The sequence below is a fragment of the Acomys minous genome, assembly GCF_964271855.1.
Source record: "Acomys minous genome assembly, chromosome: 19".
Classification (NCBI taxonomy): Eukaryota; Metazoa; Chordata; class Mammalia; order Rodentia; family Muridae; genus Acomys; species Acomys minous.
This window is the reverse complement of record NC_140499.1, coordinates 24,015,954-24,039,986: the sequence shown is the minus strand read 5'-3', so window position 1 is coordinate 24,039,986 and position 24,033 is coordinate 24,015,954. Positions and strand designations below refer to the sequence as shown.

Below are 24,033 nucleotides of genomic sequence, written 5' to 3'. Positions count from 1 at the left end.
CAACAATATTTCATCAAATTAAAGAGTATTAAAAAAAGACAATCAGAATTTTAATTAAATTTCATAATTTCCAAAGCCACAGAACATATTTCTCTTCATCTAATATAAATTCCCACACATTATTTCCTTTTGTCACTATATTTATTGGAATTTATTTTTGAGACAGAATCCTCCATGAAGGCCTTAAACTTACTATGATAATACCTGATTGGTCCTGGCCTCCTGATTCTCCTTCCTACATGTGATGGAATCACAAATAGTTGCCATCATACCTGAGTAATTACATTTATTTAATGCTTTTATTTGTTAGTATAGAAGTGTATTATTGTAAGCCCGACTCATTTTTACGAAAAATATACCCTATTGCCTTTTTTCACATCAAAGAAAGCTATACAACCTCTTGACAGAGTTCAAAACAAAAGAACCAACAGCAACAATAAATATTAAAAAGATGTACACACACAATACAAACACTAGCACTTTGAAAAAGCTGAAGGAACTGCCTGAATAAGCCATGAGAGAAAATCAGAAAAAAAGCACAATGCTCTTTCTATCAACACAGATACATTTTGCCTCTGGCAAAGCTCTGGGCATACATATCCCATATGGATGTAACAGCTCTAAATAGTGTTTAGATGAAATTTTTATTAGACTAAATGTCAACAGGCTAAATAAAAAATTTGAATTGTCCATATTTAAGTAGTATTTATTGGCATACCTACAGGGAACCTGAGAAGTTCTACATTTTACCATAAAGCATTATAATGCTCATTTAGTATCCAATAATAATGTTCTCAATATCAATGTTTTGAATAATATTTAATATGTATCTCAGTTAGAACTTGCTTATAAGTCACTCTTTATTTTTATTAACACTGATAACTTGCCTTTATGTTATAGAAAATCCTGAAAGTCTATGATTCTTTTACAGAGATAATCATAGTTTCTGCCTGTCAGCCTTTTTCTCCCATGCCTTTCTCACTGCTGTTTCTCTGAAGAATCAATCACCTTTCAAGATCAGGGGTACTTCCTGCCTTCTGCTGTACTTAGAAACTTCCATATACTTTTTGTATCTCTCTGAAAGGAGTCTGTTTTTTAAGTCTCATCATTTCATTTAAACGCATTTTTCCACCTTTATGGGATAGCATTAAAATGCTAAAAATTTAAATGGTTGTATTTGTTTAAACCTAATATCCAGTTCTTGAAATTGATATGAATAAAATTGATGTAAAGTAGACTTACGTTAAAAAAAAATACACAACATTCTAACAATTTAAATAAGAATAAAATCAAGAATGTGGACCGAAAGCTACATAGATCACCATATTTTCTTCACAGTGAATCAGAGCCCAAGAGTAGAAATGTGGAAGTGCAGACTGCTGGATTCTAGTGTGTACACCATATAGGCAAGCTTTTTGGAGAGAAACAAGGAAGTACAAAGACGCTTCGGCTATTCTGATGAGTAAGCTATCCAGCTCAAGTCTCCTGATTCTTAGACCTCTGAAACGGGTGAGTCTTGGAAGACTAGAAAAAGTGCTCAAGCCTTGTGCAGATCTGAAAGTTGAGTTCTTTTGGCAGCCTATATAGGATTTGGTCATTTCACTCCTTCGTTCTTTATCTTCTGACTTCTTTACCTATCAATTTTCATCTCCTTTTACCTACTACTCTCCCCATTCACATCTTCTTCTTCCTTTTTCTCCTCCCTCCTAAGTCACCGGGCTTAGATATTAATTCCGTTCTAAAAATGGACTGTCTTCACCGAGGCAATTTATGCTCTGTCACCTAAGGTTCTGGATTACTATAAGACAGATAGTTTAAAAATGGGTGTCTAGATAAAAAGTGAGTTTTAGAACAACAAACATTATTATTTTTATACAAGAATGGAAAGGCAAAGTACCTGAGGGGATGATATTTGAAGGATGGTTCTTCATTAGAAAATACGCTTATGCCAGAGAACGCTGCAGTAGTTTCACAGTCTTCGCAAATAACATCAAATTACAAGGGAAAAACTCTCAGTTTAGAATGGTGATCCAGGCTGGCCTTTACCTAAGTAAGCACTACTAAATTACTTAAGTTTTCAGTATTAAAACAATTAGATGATGTGTCATTTGTAGGATTTTGTTTAAATAAGTAGAAAGGGATACCTTTTCAAGAGGAATTGGTTGTTTCCAGAAGACCACTGAAGTCACTTATCAGATGTGCTAGAAGTATTAAAAAGTCCCCTTGCTTTAAAAAAAATGGCAGGGGTTATCATACATGAATATTTTTGTGTCTATCTTTTAGAGTATATACGATTCTTCACAGGCTGTGCCTGAGAATGTTAGGAACATGAAAAGCATGAAATATTTATTGTCAACCAGAAAAACAAAGTTATCTGATAAAAGCTTTTTGTTTCATTTTCATACTACTTGTTAGGAAGTTGCAATTTAATCAGCTGCTATGCTACATAAAGTTTATCCCAGGAAGAACACAATTTATGAAGATATTTTAAATAGGCTTGATATTGATACATGATTTGATATATGTGTGACAGCTGAATGATAACCTTTTGTTCATTTAATTAATTTATTCAGATTACATCTCAATTGTTATACCATTTCTTGGATCCTCCAGTTCTTCCCTCTCTCCCATTTTCACCCTATTCCCCTCCCCTAGGTCATGACTGAGGGGGAATTCCTCCCCCACTATATGGTCATAGGCTATCAAGTCTCTTCTTGGTAGCCTACTTACTCTTTCTCTGAGTGCCATCAGGCCTCCCCACCAAGGGGAAGTGGTCAAATATGGGGCACCAGAGATCGTGTCACAGTCAGCCCTCACTCTCCACACGTGGAGACTGAATGACAACCTTTTAACAGATGAAACCAACATAAGCTACTTCATGTGAGCAGATAGAATTCACAATTGTTTAAGTGATACTTGCCTGCTGTTGAGATTACTACTAGTAGTAGCTATTATTATTATTATTATTATTATTATTATTATTATTATTAATTTAGGTTTCGGATTCAAAGTCTCACTATGCAATCCTAGGCTGGCTGCAAAATCTTGGCAATTTTTGCTTACCCTTTAGTACGGGAATTAACATACTTAGCCAAGACACTACACTGAAGCCATTACCAATAAACTGAAGCAACTTAAATTGTTTGCATAAGTAGGTGTAGTACTAGTGTTCTGTAGCTCACGAGGCTAGCATAGCTAGCGTTTTTTCATCACATGAATTAATATGCATCTGAAGAATATGAGAACCATATTTCTGTTAGGATTCTGTTTCTGTAGAAACTGAAATGTTTTTGAAGGTCTTTTCTCAAGGAATAGAACTTAAATCCTAATTTTTAAGCACTTTTTTTTGTCTCTAGAATAGAGTTAAAAACAGTCTTGTGAATAGGTAATAAAGAACAAGAAACAGAAATACATAGCTGCTGGTTTTACTATGCTTTGTTATCACATAATAAGATTTAGCAAAGGGTATGTAGCTATGGAAGACACTTGTTCACTGACAGGAATTGCATTGAAAATAGGAAAAATGAATTAGCTATAAAAACCAGTATTCAGCCTCATTTATTGTAGTTAGAACATACACCATCAACATAATCAACAAAAGAGAGAAAATTATTTAAAACCGATGCTATAAAAAGATTACAGGTTTATGTGTGGAAATAAGAAGATCCAAGGAACCATGAAATTCATTGAAATATATACTATCTGAGAAAAATATTTAATACTGCTGTGCTATGTCACTGTGTAGTCATAAGAATTTCAAAATTGGCAATATCTCTAACTCTTAATTTTGTTTATGACTCAAGTTAAAATATTTGATTTTGTTATATATTTTCTATGTTTGTTTTATTTTTGAACACTGGAAAAGAAGCATAAAAATCCAATTTCCTGAAGGATTTTTAAAAACTCTCAGACATAACAGTAAATTTTGGAGCATAAGTTCAGCCCATTTAACCTTGGAATACCTATAAACTTAATTCATTTTTATTTTCTGAAGGTTAGAGTTATGAACTAGAAAACTGTATTTGTTCCTTTGGTTGAAATTGATGCACTGTACTATTTGAATTAAATATACCAATGTTTTCTCCTAAATGTTCTTACTGCTACCTCTATTAGTATGTATGTATGTATGTATGTATGTATGTACGTATGTATGTATTTGTGTATGTGTATGTATGCATGTATGTATGTATAAACTACTTTAAGTGTCATCTCCTTTTTTCATTCATTCAAAAATAAATTATCCATATAATAATTCTGGACTGTTTGTCATCTGAGAAACATTTGCATTACAGGATGAGGGTTTTTTCCTTTCTTTTTTTTTTTTTTTTTCTCTTTGCACCTTTACTTGTAGACATTTTTTTCTAGTTGCTCCACTATGTGGTGTTTTACCAGCTCCCACCTTGCTATTACTCCATCCACTATTTTTAAAAGACCTTTTCTATAGGATATTTCTCTTTTTAAAAAATTTATATTAATTTATTCTTGTTACATCTCAATGGTTATCCCATCCCTTGTATCCTCCCATTCTTCCCTCCCTCCCAATTTCCCCTTATTCCCCTCCCCTATGACTGTTCCTGAGGGGGATTACCTCCCCCTGTATATGCTCATAGGGTATCAAGTCTCTTCTTGGTAACCTGCTGTCCTTCCTCTGACTGCCACCAGGTCTCCCCCTCCAGGGGACTTGGTCAAAGGTGAGGCACCAGAGTATGTGAGAAAGTCATATCCCACTCTCCACTCTACTGTGGATAACGTTCTGCCCATTGTCTAGATCTGGGTAGGGGTTTAAGGTTTACCGCCTGTATTGTCCTTGGCTAGTGCCATAGTTTGAGCGTTTCTATTTCTGTAAAACCTATTTGGTATTTATCCTCTGAGATCCCCTGAGGAGATACATTTCTTTGAAGATTCTAATGAAACGGCCGCAGAAGTGGTAATAGCAACACCTTTGCTTACCAGCTGCCATTCCCCACCTCTTCCTGCAGGTAAGGCCTGGAGAAGATGTCATGCATAAATGATTTGATCTTATTACCTTCTCTGTGCCTTTCTGTCTTTGTTTATGATTCCTTACTGCCTCCATGTCCTGAAGTTTTGATAAAATATCCAAATAATTGTTTAGAAATTATTTTATGTATGCCCTAATTCCCATTTTGTGAAAAGGTGTTTTGTTTCTAAAAGTCAAAATCAGAACTTTAGGCTTTGGTTATACCTAAACCCAGCTTGAGAACATTTGAATATGATCAAATCTGCTATCAAGAAGATTTTGAGATAATGTTAGAATCATGCTGAAGTTTTAAAAAAGTTTACAGATAACTCCAGGGAACTGCAGTCATCACTTAATGCTAATTAAGCAAAAATATTAATGTAAGGAAGTTAGTCTGCATTCAGAGATTTCCAATACATTTTAGAAAGGCACAGGTCTGCACCAATGGGGACATGCTGCTCTTTGTAACTGTCATATCAGCTGAGGATTTATTTATCTCATCAGCACTGATACATTTACCTTTTCCACAAATACACATAATTTTATTTATTTATTTAAAAAGATTTATTTATTTATTATATATACAGTGTTCTGTCTGCATGTATGTCTGCAGGCCAGAAGAAGGCACCAGATCTCATTACAGATGGTTGGGAACCATGTGGTTGCTGGGAATTGAACTCAGGACCTCTAGAAGAGCAGCTGGTGCTCTTCACTTATATCTACATATTAGCCCAAGGGGCATGTCCCACGAAAGCCTTCACTTACCAGGAAACTGAGACAGAGGGGAGGACATTCTAGTGGTACTCTAGATGTGAGAAGAATGGAAGAATGGCAAAGTAGAAGGATCCAGAGGGTCCTAGAAACCTACAAGTAGAACATTATGATAGGCAGATTTGGGCTCAGGGGTCTCGCTCAAACTAAGGCACCAGCCAAGGACAATACAAGCGGTAAACCTTAAACCCCTACCCAGATCTAGACAATGGGCAGAACATTCTCCACAGTAGAGTAGAGAGTGGGATATGACTTTCTCATGTACTCTGGTGCCTCACCTTTGACCATGTCCCCTGGAGGGGGAGACCTGGTGGCAATCAGAGGAAGGATAGCAGGTTACCAAGAAGAGACTTGATACTCTATGAACATATACAGGGGAGGTAATCCCCCTCAGGAACAGTCATAGGGGAGGGGAATAAGGGGAAAATGGGAGGGAGGGAAGAATGGGAGGATACAAGGGATGGGATAACCATTGAGATGTAACAAGAATAAATTAATAAAGGAGAAAAAATACACATAATTTTAAAATTGGCTTAGTCAAATTAAAATTTTTTACCTGTCATCTTCTCATCTGGAAAGCTACTAACCTGCTCCACTCCCGGCATACTCAGGTAATCAAGTTTATTACTTCTCAAGTCTCTGATGGAGTTGAAGACCAGGTAGGTTAGTTTTACAATGAAGCTTAGTTGCTTAGGGGTTAAGATGTTTTTAGGACTAGATAGATGTTTAAGTTCATAATGACAAGATGCGATGGAGATTGATTTACATTCAGAATTTTAGATGCACCAAGATAGGAAAGATATTTTCTTCAAAGCTGTCAAAGAAAAATAGCAAAAACACTAATATTGTAACATTTATATAATTTCTGATTGTGTTTGGTTCTTCTGCTATTTGTAGTTTATTGTATATATGTGTAATAATATAAATGTATACGTAAAAAATTAAAATTGTTAATTAATAAAAAAAAAGAAAAAAGATTTTCAACTGAATTAATTAAAAGGTAAAGACTGACTCAAAGACCCTTATGAATATACTAAGTGAGAGCAGCTATTGCCCAGGTCATTTGAAGCATGCTTGAGATAACTTTCTGTACTTTGGAAATTGAGTTAAAATCTGTGGTGATTTGCATAAGAGTGGTCCCACAGGCTCATAAAATTTGAGTACTTAGTCATCAGAGTGTTGTGCTACTGAGAAGAATTAGGTTGTGTGGTTTTGTTGGAGTAGTGATGCCCTTACTGGAGGAAGTGTGTTACTGGAGCTGGGATCTGAGGTCTCAGATGCTCAAGGCATGACCAGCATCTCTTTCTTCCTGCTGCCAGCAGATCCTGATATAGAACTCTCAGCTCCTCCTCCAGCACCACATCTGCCTTGGTGTTACCAACCTTCAGCCATAAAGACTATGGACTGTGAAACTGTAAACAAGCATCAATTCATTGTTTCCTTTTATAAGGGTTGTTGTGTTCATAGTGTCTCTTCAAAGCAATAGAACACCGATTAACACAAAACCTACGTCTTTATAGGATGTCCAAAGCCTTGTCTTGTCTACCATAGCCTGTATTCTTCTATGCTATACCTAATTAAGGTGATTTATTATGTACCAAATCTGATGCATTGCACTTAAAAGTCACCATCAATACCCTTCCATAATGTGTTTAACCTATTTATAAGATAATATAATGATATGGTTCAGTGTTGATATAGGGCATAGTATCTCTCAAATGTTTTACTCAAAAACTACCTGCAAGAGTATGAATTTAAGGTTTCCTGTAAAATGAAGCAGGAGCAGGAATGGGAAGACTCTTGTTTTCAGAAACACACCAAATAAAAATTTAAAATTGCTGGTAAAAATGTAACACACTTCGAACAAATCGAAGTGAAATTTAAAGATAATGATCCATAATATTTTCTGATATAACTTTCATTTTCCTTTACCTTAAAGTTTAAGTCATCTTTGCATGTCTTGGGAACTTTTTCCTTTCCTTAGAAGAGAAATAAATGGAATAATTTCCATATCTTAATCATAGTATAAGATTTACATGAATATTGTCCTTCATATTGTTTATTCAATGAAGCAATCGCAGCATCTAGAAGGGATAAAAGGTGAACGTACAGAGGATATTAGGGCTAGTTAACGTGAAGGCTCTGGGCATTTTAGGGATGGGAGGGAATAATGGACAGACAGAGATTGCATACTGCAGTAGAAAATAATTTTCAATTAAGAGCTTATAATGAACTATTTTTTTTCATGAAGTGACCCTTTTAAAAGTGAGGAGGCATGTGTTTTTTTTTTCCTAAGCAAGAATATTGCATTAACAATTGTCAACCTGCAATTAGAAGAAGAGAAGGCTTTCAATTCTTGTAACTTTCCACTAAAACACTGGCACATGAAAAGAAATACCCTGGACAGATGGGAAATTAGCATGTCATAAAAATCTGTACTAGACTGGCTGCTGCTGTCAATCTCAGGCAAGTAATTACATCACAGTTCCATTTCATAAAAAAACTGTCATGGGCTTACAAGAAAAAATAGTATGTATGCACTACACACAAAAAAAGAAATTATTGTTTACCAGCTTAAAATTAATCCCTTTCAAATATAGTATCTCATGATAGTTTTTTAGTTCATATATTTTCCTATTTGAAACATATTCCATATTTACATATATGACTAGAGGGTGCTCAACCACTGCATCAGGGTTCCATCTTCAGAGAAACCTGTCCAGCAACACTTAGCCTGGTAGTCAAGCCTTCCCATACATACTACAACTCCATTAAGTCCTAAGGTCAGAGAAGCAGGAGAGGTGATCTAAAAATGATTTTTAATAAGGTAACAAACTTCAGGATAAAAGCTAAGTATCAGAAATCGAATAACTTTTTCTGAGCAACATATTTGGTGCTATTGAGTAGAAATTCTAATTAAGCTTGGAGAAAGAACACAGATAGTCCATCCTGTTAGCTTGGATGATGTTTAGTACTTAAGGGATTTGAACAATACTTTTCTACAATTATCTGGCCTCTCCAATAGCAGCAGAGATCATTCTTGGGAAAACTCAAAGATATTTTGCTTCTTTTCAAAATAACAAATTTTTCTTTTCCTTCTGTGTCTAGGACATCAAGTTCCTACTAATGCACTACTAACAATTTACACACTAAAAAACAAGATTTGTGTTGTGGGTGCTAAGACTATAGCCAGTCTACCTGACCAACAGTAATGTAGCAGTCAATCCAAAATGATGTCTCACACTGCTAATAAATGTTTCAGGACAGAAGGACTTACTCTATATGTATTTTTTTCTTGTCATTTCACAGAACTTATTTCTAACTTCATGAAATCCAAAGAAGTTCACTTCTTACTTATTATAACAGGTTCCATAGAAACTGTCCTCTTGAAGAAATGAGTCACTGAGATCTCGCCTGCAGAATTTGGCTAGGTGATAGAACTTGGGGAATTCAAGTGAAAAAGTGAAATTAAAATGGAGTGAATTAATACTTTGAAAGTTTCTTCCACCACCCTCTACTACTTGCATATGCAAAAGAAGATGTTCACTATAAATTCAAATGTAAGAACACGTCAATTGAACCCCAAGGATAGATTTGTAATACAAATTTTCTTCTCAAATAAACTACGTTTTGATCACTGTGACCTTTTCTGTAATGAAAACTTTTCCATAGTTGAAAAGTAAAGTATTAGAGTGATGAGGTTGTTCACACGCTAGTTCAGCCTTTTCAATTAGGAATATCCTCAAAATATTTTAAAATGGTGAAATAATATCAAAACAAATCTTGATACTCATACATATTTTCATGTCTATAAATATATAAGGAGACATAAAATATGCATGTATTATATACATGATATGCAAATGTTTCAGTTCTTATATTAATGACAGCAATATGACAAGGATTGGATTGTATTTTCCTGTATTCTACTTATAACTGCTTAAGATATAGTAAAATTAATGGTACAGTTGGTAGTACCTACACATAAGTATCACAATCTTCTTCTGAAGTATTAAATATATTAGCATATATCTTTACCAATGAATATTTCACATCCTGCCTCTATTCCATTTATGTACTGTGCCTTGAGTTTTCTTTCAAAGTTTCCTAATGTGATTTAAAATTTTTGTTTAGTAATCACTAAGAGTTAAGTATACAATGGTGTCTATTAAATAATACATTATTACATTTTCACATATGTATACATATAAATACATGTGTGTGTTTGAAAATTAAAAGTATTCATGTAGCATAATTTAAATAGCTGTTTGATACTTATTTATGATTTGTGCAAATTTAAATGACAGCTGATATTTGGTCTGTGAAAATGTAGGCTTTAAAGAAGATACTCATGTTCTTGTATGTAGGCTATGAGCATGATTTTCTATTTAAAAGAAAACATTCTAAACAGCTTATGATAAATATGACACTTTTTGATTTCTTCAGCACACATCTTAGAAGTAAAAAAAAAAGTTACAAAATCATTGCCATCACTGTAAGGAAATTCCCACTTCTAGTCAAGTTTGAGCTTCCATATGCCTCCCTTTCAGCATCTCACAGAGTGTTTATGGAGTGAAGGATGAGGCTCTTCACTCACTTTCACATACCACATTTTCATATTATCCCCATGCCATTTTAAACACTCTATCTTGCGCATCTAGGACCACTTTTCTTCCTGTTTCTGTGGGCATATTTATGGATTTTTTTTTCTTTCTTTACTACTGAACATATGGGAGAGTGTTCTGGTTTTATTTAGTTTTTCTCTTTAATCAATATTAACTTTCAGAATTTAAACATGTCATTTTAATATAAATAACATACTAATAAGAAAAAAAACAAAACTAACTTTGATTTCTGACATTCATTTATTTTAAGAAACACATTTGATTTCTTTATTTTTCAAATAAAAGAAGAAACAGAGAGATATTTTCTACCAATATATACACATAAAGATAACTGATGTAAAAAAGAATAAATATACATATATCCACATATAGAAGCATAATGTGGATACATATATACATATACCTATGTATATTATAACATATAATATTTTTATATATAACATTTTATCTAACATTCCTTAATCATATTCAATGTACATAGCACATGCTAGATTTATGACAAAATCTCAGGTTAATTTGAAACACATAAAAGTAAAAATGGCATGGTACTGGCATAGATATAGGCTGTTTGAATAATGGAATTTAATTGAAGACCCAGAAATAAATCTATACACTTATGTTTGATGTTGACAAAGAAGCCAAAACCATCCAATGGAAGAAAGATAGCATCTTCAAAAAATGCTGTTCTTCTAACTGGATGGATACATGTAGAAAAATGCAATTAGGTCCATATTTATATCCTACACAAAACTAAATGCCAAGTAGATTAAAGACCTTTACATAAGCCAGTCATGGTGGCACTCAACTTTAATCCCAGCACTCTGGAGAAAGAGATAGGTGGAGATCCTTGTGAGTTCTAAGCCATCCTGGTCTACAAAGTGAGTCCAGGACAGGCAAGACTACACAGAGAAACCCTGTCTCAGAGCAATAAACACACAAACAGAAACACAAGACCTCTACCTAAAATAAGACACATTAAATCTGTTAGACGAGAAAGTGGGGAAGAGCCTTGAGCTCATTGGCACAGGAGGCAACTTCCTGAACATTAAGATCTCAGGGTCTAAGATGAAAAATTAATAATTGAGACCTCATGAAACTGAAATGTTTCTGTAAGGCAAAGGACACTGTCAACAGAAGAAAACAACAGCCTATAGACTGGGAAAAGATTTTCACTAACACTACAATTGACAAAGTGCTAATATCCAACATATATAAAGTGTCAAAGTCTTGTCCTTAATGGCAGGATGTCTCACAACAACAACAACAACAACAACAACAACAACACAACAACACAGAGAAAACAATCCCATCCCAAAAGGGAGGATCCTAACAGAGTGAATGGCACGTCCTTTTACTTCCTTGTGTGGAGTCTGAGGTCTGTGATAGAGTGGCCATGAAGTCAACAGACTTGGGATACACAGCACCCTCATAGCTGTTCCCTAGCATTCATATTCCCTTTGGCAGACCTCATTCCATGATGATAGCATTCTGTAGCGGACACAGCACTATTCATGAATCATCATTACAACTCATTTTACATTTAACCCATTCCAATCAGTGACCACTCAAAGGCTTTCTTCAAAGGACGTCATTCTACCACACATGTGTGGACCCAGAAGGCTTTCTGGGACCTTAGTAAAAGGCTCTGCGACCTCCTCAGTTCAGCATCTACGACATCTATAAAGCCAGTATACCCCTACCATGGGGCATTCTATTTTCTGTTTGGTACAGAAGCTGGTCCCTTGAGTTAGAGTTCCAACTGTCTATCCATGAGGACTTAGAAAAAAACATTTACTATATGGTTTTTAACATTGCTTGTTTTTAGTAATATTCTCTGTTCAGGTCCTGTTAAAGAAATTTACATTTTTACAAAATGGAGCTTTCCATGGTTTGAGACTTATTTTCACTACAACTTTATCTTTCCAATGGGGGGCGGGGGGATGAAGTTTCTCTTTTAGAGTAATTTTCTTTAAAAATATAGTTGTTTTCTCATCACTTCTCTATGTCAAAAACACTGTCAAAAGTTGTAAAATTTTATAGATTTCATTTCTTTCAGCTTAGGTCTTTTCCTGAGAATGACCTTATTTACCTCAGAAGCCAACCGCCTGAGCTGGGCTGCCACTCTTCACCTCAGCATTCATGTCTTCCAAGCTGCTATCACAGTGGCTCATTAAACTGCATTTCAGCATGCTAACCTCTCTAAAAGCCATAACTGCAAACTCTCCCACATTTCTTCAGCGAGTCATTTTGTTCCAAAGGCCTAAGAACCAAATGGCAGATTCAGCCGAGGGGCTGCCTCCAATTTTCTATGTTAATTATACTTGTTGTTACTATGGAAAAAAATATCTTATTAACAACTTAAGAAAGGAAATGTTTATTTCAGTTTTGCTTTGAGAATGTGCTGCACATCATAACAAGTACTATGAGAGTGAAAAGAAATGGGTATTATATCCCTAGGCTTCCCCCAGCCACAACTTTCTCCTGAAGAGACCACAGGTTTTACAAACAATACTAACTAAAAGTTTCTATACATAAGACCATAAGGCAGACTTCACATTCAAACCACAAAATTATGTACGTAGTTAGTAACATGCACTCCAGAAATACGTAAAACCATACAAATATTAGATTATTAAAAGCAAAATGTTATTTTCAAGGCCTCTTTGCATTGCTATCTAAATACAATTTCATGAAGGCCTAATTTCCATATTTTTTACTACAAACACTTAAATTAATAGAATAAGCCGTGTAAAGGCATATTGTAATTTTCCTTTGAAGAAAATGATGTTAACCTATGAACAAATTTAAGAAATGAAGTAAGGTAATGTAACTGCCTTTATTTAGTAAGACTTGGCCAATTAAGACAATTGGCAAAGTCACCAACACAAATTTAAAGGTGATATGAAAGTACACATAAGCAGTACTTACACTGTTCACAGTTTCTTCAGAAGCATGGCATGTAAAACATCAAAGCCCATATAGTCAATAATGACTAGTAAGTATTTTTGAAAAAACTAGCCTTCTGGGAAGAAAAATCACATTATTTTCTTGAATATATGAAGCTCATTGTCTAGCCCCATAGGAAAGTGAAAATAATCACATTTCCTGATGCTACATTTTGCAGAGACGATAGTGGCACTGATAATGAAGTAGATCATCACATTTTCTTTGAATATAAAAATTAGAGTTTGCATTAAACAAAGCCATGAGATTTTGGATTAGCAGGAGCTCCGCAGGGAGACTATCAAGGCTGGCAAATCTGGACCCAGATGGCCTGGCACAAACTGATGCACACACCAAGGACATTGCAAGCAGAGAACCTAGAGCCCCTGTTCAGATGTAGCCTATGAGCAGGTCACTCTCCACATGAGAAGGGGGCAAGGAGCAGGGGACTTCCTCTGACAAGAACTCTGGTGCTGAGATTTGATCACCGCCCCTTGGTGGAAAGGCCCTGTGGAGACACAGAGGAAGGGGATGCAGGCTATCCAAATAAACCTGATAGGCTGTGGTTAGATACTGGGATAGAAGAACCTAACCTGTCTGAGATATAGGGGAGGGGAATAGAAAAGCAAAGGGAGGGAGGGTGGGAACAGGAAAATAAGAGGGAAGGAATTACAATCAGGATGTAATGCGAATAAATTATAATAATTCAAAAAAGATTTTGGACTAGTGTACGCTAAACGATCTATTGTTTAAATACAAAGTTTTCTTCTGAAACAGACATTTTGGCCCTCACAATTCTATGTTGGAAGACCTTGCTATTAAGGTCACAGTCCACCATGTCTGGATAGCTCTCTGGGTTTGGCACACATCGGAGGATTCCCTTTCTTAGCGGGGCTTTCTCTTCTCTGCCTGACCTTATCTCTAGGCACAGATGCTTGACCTTGCCAGAAAGATGACCCTGCACAGAGCCTCCTGAAAGAACTGCATGAGTCAGCACACAAGTCCCATTTCATCCTGGTGCTCCTGTGATAATTAGTTACTGTGTTAGGACCAATCACTCCTCACCCATAACCCTAAGAGACCTTATACAGCTTACCCTTGAAACAACAAAATGAGCTGCCTCTCTGGTGCTGACTCCTGGAAGTCTTCTCCTTTGTACTCAAGGCCACGCAAACCCCATTCATTGCTTCTGCCCCTTTTGTCCTCAGGGGCCAGTGTCCAGTGAGCCTTGCAGGAAGGGAAGACCACAGCTCTGCACATTTGAGCTTTATTTTCTAAATTAACTCGTATAATTGCTTCCAATACCGTCACATTTAGAAACAGAAGTGCTCATTTATGTTGTTAATTTGTCTTTAACCGGTGTTTTCCTAATTTCTTTCAGAGTTTGCATTGTTAATCAATAATTCACTAGTCTAGCTTTTTAACAATCTTTCTTTGGTGTTTTTATTAATTTACTCAATGTTTATTTGAATTCCTAAAACAGACAGACACGTGAACAGATAAATAATGGGTCTTGGCTAGGTTAAAATATATGTCCCAGCTGCTAGGTTCCCCAATAAGCCAGGCAATGCTTTTTATGATGGATGAGAGTTTAGGTTAGGTTTAAAGGCAAATGGACACAGGTAAGAAAGTAAGATGAGGGGTTACAGACAGGGAAAGGATGACAGGCTACATTTCTATAACGCCTAAGGTTTTTTAACAATCTTGAAGAAGCTGTATGTGGGATGAATTCCTCCAGTTTCTTTGTGCCTATGTTTTCAGAATTCTTAACACTATACCTTTTTTAGTCCATTTTATGCTACTTCTGTCATAAGCTATTGTTATTCAAATTTCACAATTTAGGCAGCTACAGCATGGTTCCCTCTCCTTTCTCACTTTTTATTTTCATTGGGCATGCATTTTACTCCACCACTATTGAAGAGAGACTAGAAAAAACCCCAGACTACTGGTGTTCTTTAGTAATTTACAACCAATATCACAAACATATTAACTTAATTTTGGCGTAAATATGAAGTTAAAAAGTGTTTGCTTCAAGTTTATAGCTTATGATAATATAAGGAATTTGTATCTAAATAAGATAAAACAAAATTAAAATAGTCAGTGAATTATTTTCAATAACATGAAACAAACAAAAACAAAAATCCCAACAACATAAGATTATAAGAGGAGATAAAATCTTTTAATGTTCTAGTAACTTTAAAATTTAGGAATGTACTTTTCATTTTAATTAAAATAATGTTCTCACATATAAAATCATAATTTTTGATAAATCATGTTTATTTTTATTTTTTATTTTTATATTTTATACTAGTATGAAATGTGAGATTCAAACATCTTCAATTTCCAAATTAGTTGGAATAGCTAGCAGACATAGCATATAACTATATACTAAGTGTTGTTTTGAGTCTATTTTCCCTTTTATTTCCAATTTCAGTATTTGTAAACACTGTATGCATATACATCAAGAAGAAAATGACTTTTATAATTACATTAAATTGTTATTGCTTGGAATTTGAAGTGAAAGTAAAATAAAGATATGATCAGAACAAGTTGCCTTGACTAAAGCAAAAATTGTTGCCCACATACATACAAATAATCTCAATTTTGTTTCTCTCTTGAAAGTACTAATGCCAATATACTCACATGTTGGATCAAATTAAGTCTTATTGAAGTTAGGTAAAAGGCCAAGATCATTAAATAACTAAGAAATAATGCAAAATGTTTAAACCAAAGGGAACTCAGTAAAATCAGTAATACAACTCCATAAAAGTTCTTGTTAAGATCACTTGGGATAGTCTTAATGTTTACTTATGTTAGTGACAGATATGCAAATATTTTAAATACTTTTAAAATTCTACCTGAATTCACTCCTATGTGCTTTGTTTTTCATGACTTTCTAAATGATTTAATGTGTTAATATTTATTATATTGTGTTCTAGGTTATAAATAGGTGATAAGTATATCATCAACATTTATAGCGATGTTACTAACATATAAGTAAGCATTGCATATATTAAGAGCCTAAATAATTAGTGGGCATGGTGACACATAGCTGTAATATTATTTTATTATAAGGTCGAGGAAGGATGATCATCTATATCCACAGTGACTCACCTCATTCTGAGCAGGGTCTTTCAAATTAAAAGGCACTGTCCTGTTCTATATCATGGTGTGATTAAAGGAATGTCTCAGTGAGCACAGCCCTGAGTCCCCTTGTTAAAGCTCCACAGTCTGATTCATTCCCAGTCTCTGGACCTTAGAAAAAAACATGTCAATGCTGCAGACATTATTTCGTGTTGCCATATACCTCTGTACTGGGAAACACAAATGCTTTCTTTTAAAGCATTTTCCTAACATGCAAATGATTCCTAAAGTCAAATACTTGCCACATACCATTTGTTAACCAGTATAAGATGTATTATTCAGAATTTTTATTATTTACTTTGTAAAAATTTAAGACTGAAAAGGCCACTATAAAACCTTATAGAATACTTGTTGTTTTGGATGTGCTTGTTATCATTCATATAAAGTGAATAAAAAAGAAAAATAAGACAAAAATACAAGCTAATATATTAAAATACCACAATCAAATATTTTAAAATTAAGTATTTAGGAGGCTAAAATATTTGTTATAAAATAAAAATAATTCCAACCATAAACATAAAGTAATAAATTATATAGGGATTATAATTTTGACATTTTAATTATCTTAATTATGTTAGAATGATGTCCTCATTAGTTAAAGAAGAATTGAAAGTAGAGCACTTCACATCGTGCAGATAATGAATATGGGTAATCAAGTCCCTTAAATAAATGTACTTTATTACACAAATTATTCACCTCAATTACCAACTTGGCCTATTGTATTCAGATGATCATCCTATTCTCGTGTGTGCAATTATCTTCCATAAGAGCATGTAACTAATACGGTAAGAAGGAATCATCTCAGTGCTGATGGATTGAAATCTGTGCCCCTGTGCTAATTGATTTTGGTGCACCACGCTGCTTTATGTTTTTTTCTGGAGGATCATGACTTCTTCTGTCTGATATCACCTAACACTTGTGCCAGGAAAGCCTATCCCAGAGCTAGTGAATACTACGTCTTCTTCAAAGATGCTGAATTGAACAAGTTGAGGAAATGTAATTAAATGATACATGTTAAAAGAACCAAAAGCAATCATTTATACTCAGAACCAGGGTCATATCAATTTTTTAGAGATATGAGAGTTTTAGATTTGTAAGACAAAAACATACTTTTAAAACTTGCAGTATATAATATGGCTTAAAACAAATCTCCTTCCATCAGAGATAAAATTCACCTAAATACAAGTCTAGAAGGCACACAAGAAACTGAATGTAAATGGGACAATTCATTGGATAATACATAATAATTATTTTGCTAAAAACATATAAATGGAACAAGATATCTGAACATACTATCTGATATTTATAAAATGTAATACAATTTATATGGTAACAGTTAATATTACCATTATAAAACATGGATTAAAATCATATTACAATATATATCTATTACACTTGTTTATTCTAAAGCATAAAATATGCTCATGATACAGTCCTAATGATCAATGAGTTAGACCAATGAAATAAAAACCCAGGCACACACCATTGTTCAGTGATACCTTATCACTTAGTTTCCATAGAAATTTCTACCTTAGAACATTTATGTAAAGCATTTAAACAAAACCACAGATATAATGGGCAATTGAGGGCAAGTCACAAATCAAGGAAACAGTATTTTCTAATTCTATTTTTCTATTTTCTTGCATATATCCTCATGTGATATGGGAGCTTTTCTTTACCTGAAATCATTTGCATTTGCCACTTTGTCAAAACAAAAGTTGAATGTGTTAGAATTTAAAATACCTGGCATGAATTTAAATGTTGGTTTCATAGAGAGATTGATCCAAAAGAATAACTTTGGGTTCTGAACCATTATTTTATATAAAATATGAGGAGAAAATAATATCCTGCTAGTCAAACTACCTATGATGTGATATTTTTGTTGTTATTAATTTAAGGGATATAAGAGTGGTATATTCTGAAAAACACATTTCTCTTTCCCACATTCTGCATTGTCCTGCATTCTATTATGCCAAGTTGATAGGGTCAAAACAGTGATTACAAGGTGACACAGCAAATCAAATGGCAAAGGTTATGAATCTCCCACTGGAGAGGTATTTCACCATTCGTCACCCATCCACTGAACTGTGCTAATGATCTGTGGTACCATGCTCTGTGTCCCTACACTGCATGCTCAGGCGAATATTTTAGATGCACAGAGAAGCTCCTTGTGCATACTTAATTAATTCAACTTTGTGGTCATTTGCTTGTAACTTCCTGTGGTTGTAAAGAAGTCTGATCCAGATGAGTTTAGTGCCTCACACCTTTAATCCAAGTAACTGAAGTTACTGAGCAAGGGAGCTGTTGCAAATTCAAGTCCAATATGACTACATAATGACTTGTACCCAACATGCAGCTACGTAGTAAAAATCATTTCTCAAAATTCACAGAGGGAGGGAAGTTGGAGAAGACAGAGAAGAAAGAAAGATGGGGGTGGGAGAGAGAGAGAGAGACAGAGGCAGAGACAGAGAGAGAGAGAGAGAGAGAGAGAGAGAGAGAGACAGAGACAGAGACAGAGACAGAGACAGAGAGACAGAGACAGAGACAGAGACAGAGACAGAGACAGACAGAGACAGAGACAAAGAGAAAGAGACAGAGAGAAACAGAGACAGAGAGACAAAGAGACTGACAGATTGACCTTAGGATGATAGAAAAAGATTAGTTTGAAGTGTTCAAAAGTAATCTGGTTAATAGATGCAAGAGAAGTTACACGAATTTTCTATCATTCAGTAACAAAATTAGAAAAAGTAGAGTCAGAAATCCTAGATAAAAAGAAAAATGAACTAGAAAATTTTCACTGGATGTTTAGTGAATTTTAAACAATTGCTAATGAACACTATACACTATTTTTCCACTGTCTTAAAGGAAACATTACTAAATTAAAGAGATAACAATCAATTTTTATAAAATTGTTTACCAACTATATTTTTAAATTCCCAGAATGTTCTGGAAACTTAGGGCTCAGATAAAATTCTGAAGTAATTTAGAGGTTAAAAAATGGCTTTCAAAATAATCCTCATGTCTTCAGTGTTAGTATTTCTTGAGCATTTACCAAACTATCCAGAAAGAGGTAACTGGTGGTTTGGCTCTGTGCTTAAGGATGCTCATTACTTTACCCTGAGGACCAGAGTTTGGATATCATTGCCCACATGAGTTGGGTCAAAAACATCTGTACCTATAGCCCTCTCTGGGCATTTGTGTCCATGTGCACATATTAACTAACACACACACATAAATAACAGCAAATATAAGTTTTAAGTTTATTGAAATTATACACATGCTAATCCTTTTCCACTATAATTAAAATTAATTTTTAAATAAATATTTCACACTGTTATGTTTTTATGAAGCAAGTGGCTGAGAATTTTCAATTCATTTAGTATAAAGAAAACAAAGAAAACACAAAGTGAATGTCCCCCAAAATGAGCTCAACACTGCATCTGTGTGTATGCTGACGCCAATTTCCTTTGCAATTATGTATTCAAAGCTACAGGAAGTGTCACATAGTCAGGCACTGTTACCTTCTATATCTGCGCCCTTTGCGTTCATCATTAGGTCCATTCTTGGTTTATAACACTTACCTAATTGTACAAAGCCTGTCCTATATGTGTAATAGATTTTAGATTTCTGCAGACAGGCAAAATAAGATGAAGCTGTGATGGCTTGAATGGTAACATACACAGGATCAATACCAAAATATATAGTATATTGCAGTTGTAAATACAATATTGATACATTATTTTAGCATTAGTGTACATTTACCCAACTCTTTTATTAATTTATTCATATTACATCTCAATGGTTATCCCATCCCTTGTATCCTCCCATTCTTCCCTCCTTTCCATTTTCCCCTTACTCCCCTCCCCTATGACTGTTCCTGAGGGGGACCTCTTCCTCCCCGTATATGCTCATAGGGTATCAAGTCTCTTCTTGGTAGCCTGCTGTCCTTCCTCTGAGTGCCACCAGGCCTTGAACTTTGTGACAGTGTCTGTCATGGTGTTTCCCTTCCCCAGTGTAAGAATCATTTTGCTAAGAATGCAGCAAGGATTGTTAACTCTTTAAAAAATGTATATACATGAAATACTATTTTAAGATTGTATTATTTTGTTTTATATTATGCTCAAAATATATTTTACTATATCTTTTATTCAGTTCATAGCACAATAGTATGTGTAAGATAGTGGTGCCATGCTTACTGTCACATTTACTATTTTTTTCTGTTTTTAAGCTTATAGATATAAGTAAACCTATTTGCTTATGAATTCTAAGTAGCTTAATGTAGCAAAAACGTATATACTTTATTTTCACTGCTTCCTGAATTTTGTCTAGTATGAATAACATAATTGTTTACTCTGGTCATTTTTGTTTTTTCTAATTTGGTGATAATACAAACAGCTTTTACATACACTTTCTGGAACATATTCCTGTCTATGGTCATATATGTACATTTCTGTTGAGTACTTATCTTGGAGTAAAATGACTGAAATAAATCATACACTTGCTTAGTAATGGCAGATAATGATGTCAAATCGTTTTCTATCATAACAGCTTACTTATTTTTACACACACACACACACACACACACACACACACACACACATTGGTTATATAAGAATTCCACATAACATGTTTTGTTATAGTCTCCCTCCTCTCTTCCATATATACTCCTGTTTTCTAACTATCCAATTTTGTGCCAATGGGTTGTTTTTTGTTTTGTTTGTTTTTGTGTGTGTGTGTGTGTGTGTGTGTGTGTGTGTGTGTGTGTGCCCATGTTTTTAAACTCAAGTTCTATTTGCACTGTCCATATATGCCTGGATGTGGCCTTCCTCTAGAGTGTGATTGACTTACCAGGGGCTATGCTCTTAGAGAAAATTGACTTTCTCTGAGAATATGACAACTGCTGGTAGCTCCTCAGCTTGGGTTGAGACTTAAGTTACACACCCCTTCTACAGGGATGCTACACATGATCATACACATAATTCTGATGCCACTTTGCACTAGTTGGCATGTCTTTTCAATGAGCCATTATTGCAGATTACAGGGAGAAAGCTGGATCAGATTAACAGTTATTCTTTTATTTCAGGAGTATGTACGCTATTACAAAACCATCTAGTGGAGATGAAGCTGCCAGGCCAGTGCTCACTTGATTTCTCCATGTCCTATGACATACATGCAGTGTCTGCAAAGTAAGATTTTACCATGAAGGTGTGAAGATTAGCCACTAGGTTATGTAAGCATCATTTTCTCACGATTTCTGCTGTTATTATGTACCATTAACATCTTTATTCTACTTAGATTTATTCCCATATCAATTTACTATTAAGTTTCATTTTGTAAATAACTCATAGCACAGAACTATCTTGAATAACTTATTTGATTATTTCACTTGCTTTTTTATTTATTTTATTATATATTTTTTCATCTGTCTCTTTACTGTGCATTTGTTTGGATTTTGTGTTCACTGTGAGCACAGTTTCCTTTTAATGTATATCTTAAGGATTTAAAAACATAGCACTTAATTAAAGTTTGGCAGGGATACATTCTGAAAGATGCCCTGATATTTCAGTTGTCACTGTGCAAACACTTAGTATACTTTTATCATTTGGGTGAATGAATAGGTTCATTAACGTGTGAATACACCCAAGCTAACTAGAAAACACAACTTTAAAATGTTTACAAATTTGTATATTTTTTCTGTTTTCATTGTAATAATTTTTAAAATAGTGTAGACTGCATTCTTACAACACATATGTTTCAAATTTATATTCTTCAGAGTATATGTATATGATACATTAGAGGAATAGTTTGTTTGTTTGTTGATTTTTTTCCTAAGTAGGGTTTCTTTGAGTAGCCTTGGTTATTCTGGACTTGCTTTGTAGACCAGGCTTGCCTGGAAATCACAGCAGTCAGCCTGACTTCATCTCCCAAGTGCAGGGATTACAGGTTTGTAGCACCATGCCCAGCCAGGGAATAGGTTTTTTAAACATTATTTTTTTGTCCATGTACATATATACGTGTCAGTGTCTCTGCATGACACTTTGTTTGTAGATGCTCACAAAGGCTAGAACAGGGTGTAAGATCCTATGAAGTTTGAATTGCAGGTAATTGTATGTAGCCCAAAATGAATGCTGGGAAAATTCTTCTTTTTGAAGACCAGTGAGTGATCTTTTTTATTATTTTTTAGTTTTTACATTTATGTTATTCCACATACGTACACTAACTACTTACAGCAAGAAGAACCATGAGACAATCAGGAATTATATAAATGTTACATCACTGTTGTTTTGTCCATCTATATTTGACAGTCTTGAAGAAAACATCTTTCCTATCTTGGTGTGTCTAAAATTCTGAACGTAAATCCATATCTATCATATCTCATCATCATCAGCTTAAAATATCTGTCTAGACCTAAAAACATCTCAACTCCTAAACAGCTAAGCCTAGTTGTAAACCTAAGCTATCTGGTCTTAACCCATGAACCAGATCTCCATTAGGAAATTCCTTATTAACAATAGTGAATTCCTCTATGTTGTTACATTGCTACAACTTCATCAGAATGAATTTTTTCTTCTTATTTTATTTTATTTTTACATATACATTTATATGATTTCACACATATACAATAGATTACCTGTAACAAGAAGAGCTGTGATAGAGTCAGGAATTATATAAATGTTACATTCTTAGTGTTTTGGCTATTAAGATGGTCTTTTTCCCCCCAAAGTTCTATTTGAATTTTATGAGTTTATGTTTTCTGCCTTCATTCTTCTGTCAGAAAATTGCCTCTATCATTTTGATTACATTAGATATATTAGTTTAAATATGTTTATTCTACCTGTAAGATTTCAGCTGTATTTGTTTCTTTTATTTTCACTTGCATTGACATGGCACTCTCTGTGTCAGAATATTTTCATTATGGGCCAAGAAAACACTCATGCATGTGAATAACACTGAATAAAGCTTTAAATGATTACTTTGTCTTCATCTTTCTTTACTACTACTACAGTTATCTAAAGCTATTATACAAATAGTCCCTTTAGCGATATTACAGCCACCATGATCTCAAAAAACAAAACAAAACCTGACCTGATTTTCTGCCGTGAAGTACAGTGCAACTGATTACAGCTGAAATCTTAGCCCCTGCTAACCTCTGTGTACTTTACATTATAACAAGAGACTATAATAAGTTCTGGTCAAATATACTCCTAAAATCAATTTTCTCTTTGCCTTTTCTGCAGAGCTCCAATGCACCAACCTTAAGCTGTCTCTCTGGAGTGTGGACACCTTCCAATTGGACATGCCTTCAGTCATCACACATACACCCATCTGTGCATTCTGCTTCCCTCTAATAAAACTGCCCCTAGGAATGTGTCTTCTAAGCTAGCAACTTCTATCAGGCTTGTACTCTACTGATAATCAGATCAGCAGCCATCTATCCCTGGCCACCAGCTAAGCAGTACTCAGACCAAACTTCTTTACATACTCTATATCCAACTTATTAGCAAACTATGGCCATTATAGATACAAGATGTTGCTTAAATTGAACTAATATACATTTTGTAAAACGTTTAA

The 24,033-nt window shown here is 34.5% G+C and overlaps 1 long non-coding RNA gene across 1 annotated transcript; it reads left to right on the top strand.

Annotated features, from left to right (window-relative positions):
- Positions 1 to 1,356: 1,356 nt before the first annotated feature.
- LOC311590063 lies at positions 1,357 to 23,820 on the top strand. The gene is made up of 3 exons (XR_014776752.1): positions 1,357 to 1,509; positions 21,545 to 21,691; positions 23,700 to 23,820. It is a non-coding gene; the product is annotated as an uncharacterized lncRNA (long non-coding RNA).
- Positions 23,821 to 24,033: the final 213 nt, after the last annotated feature.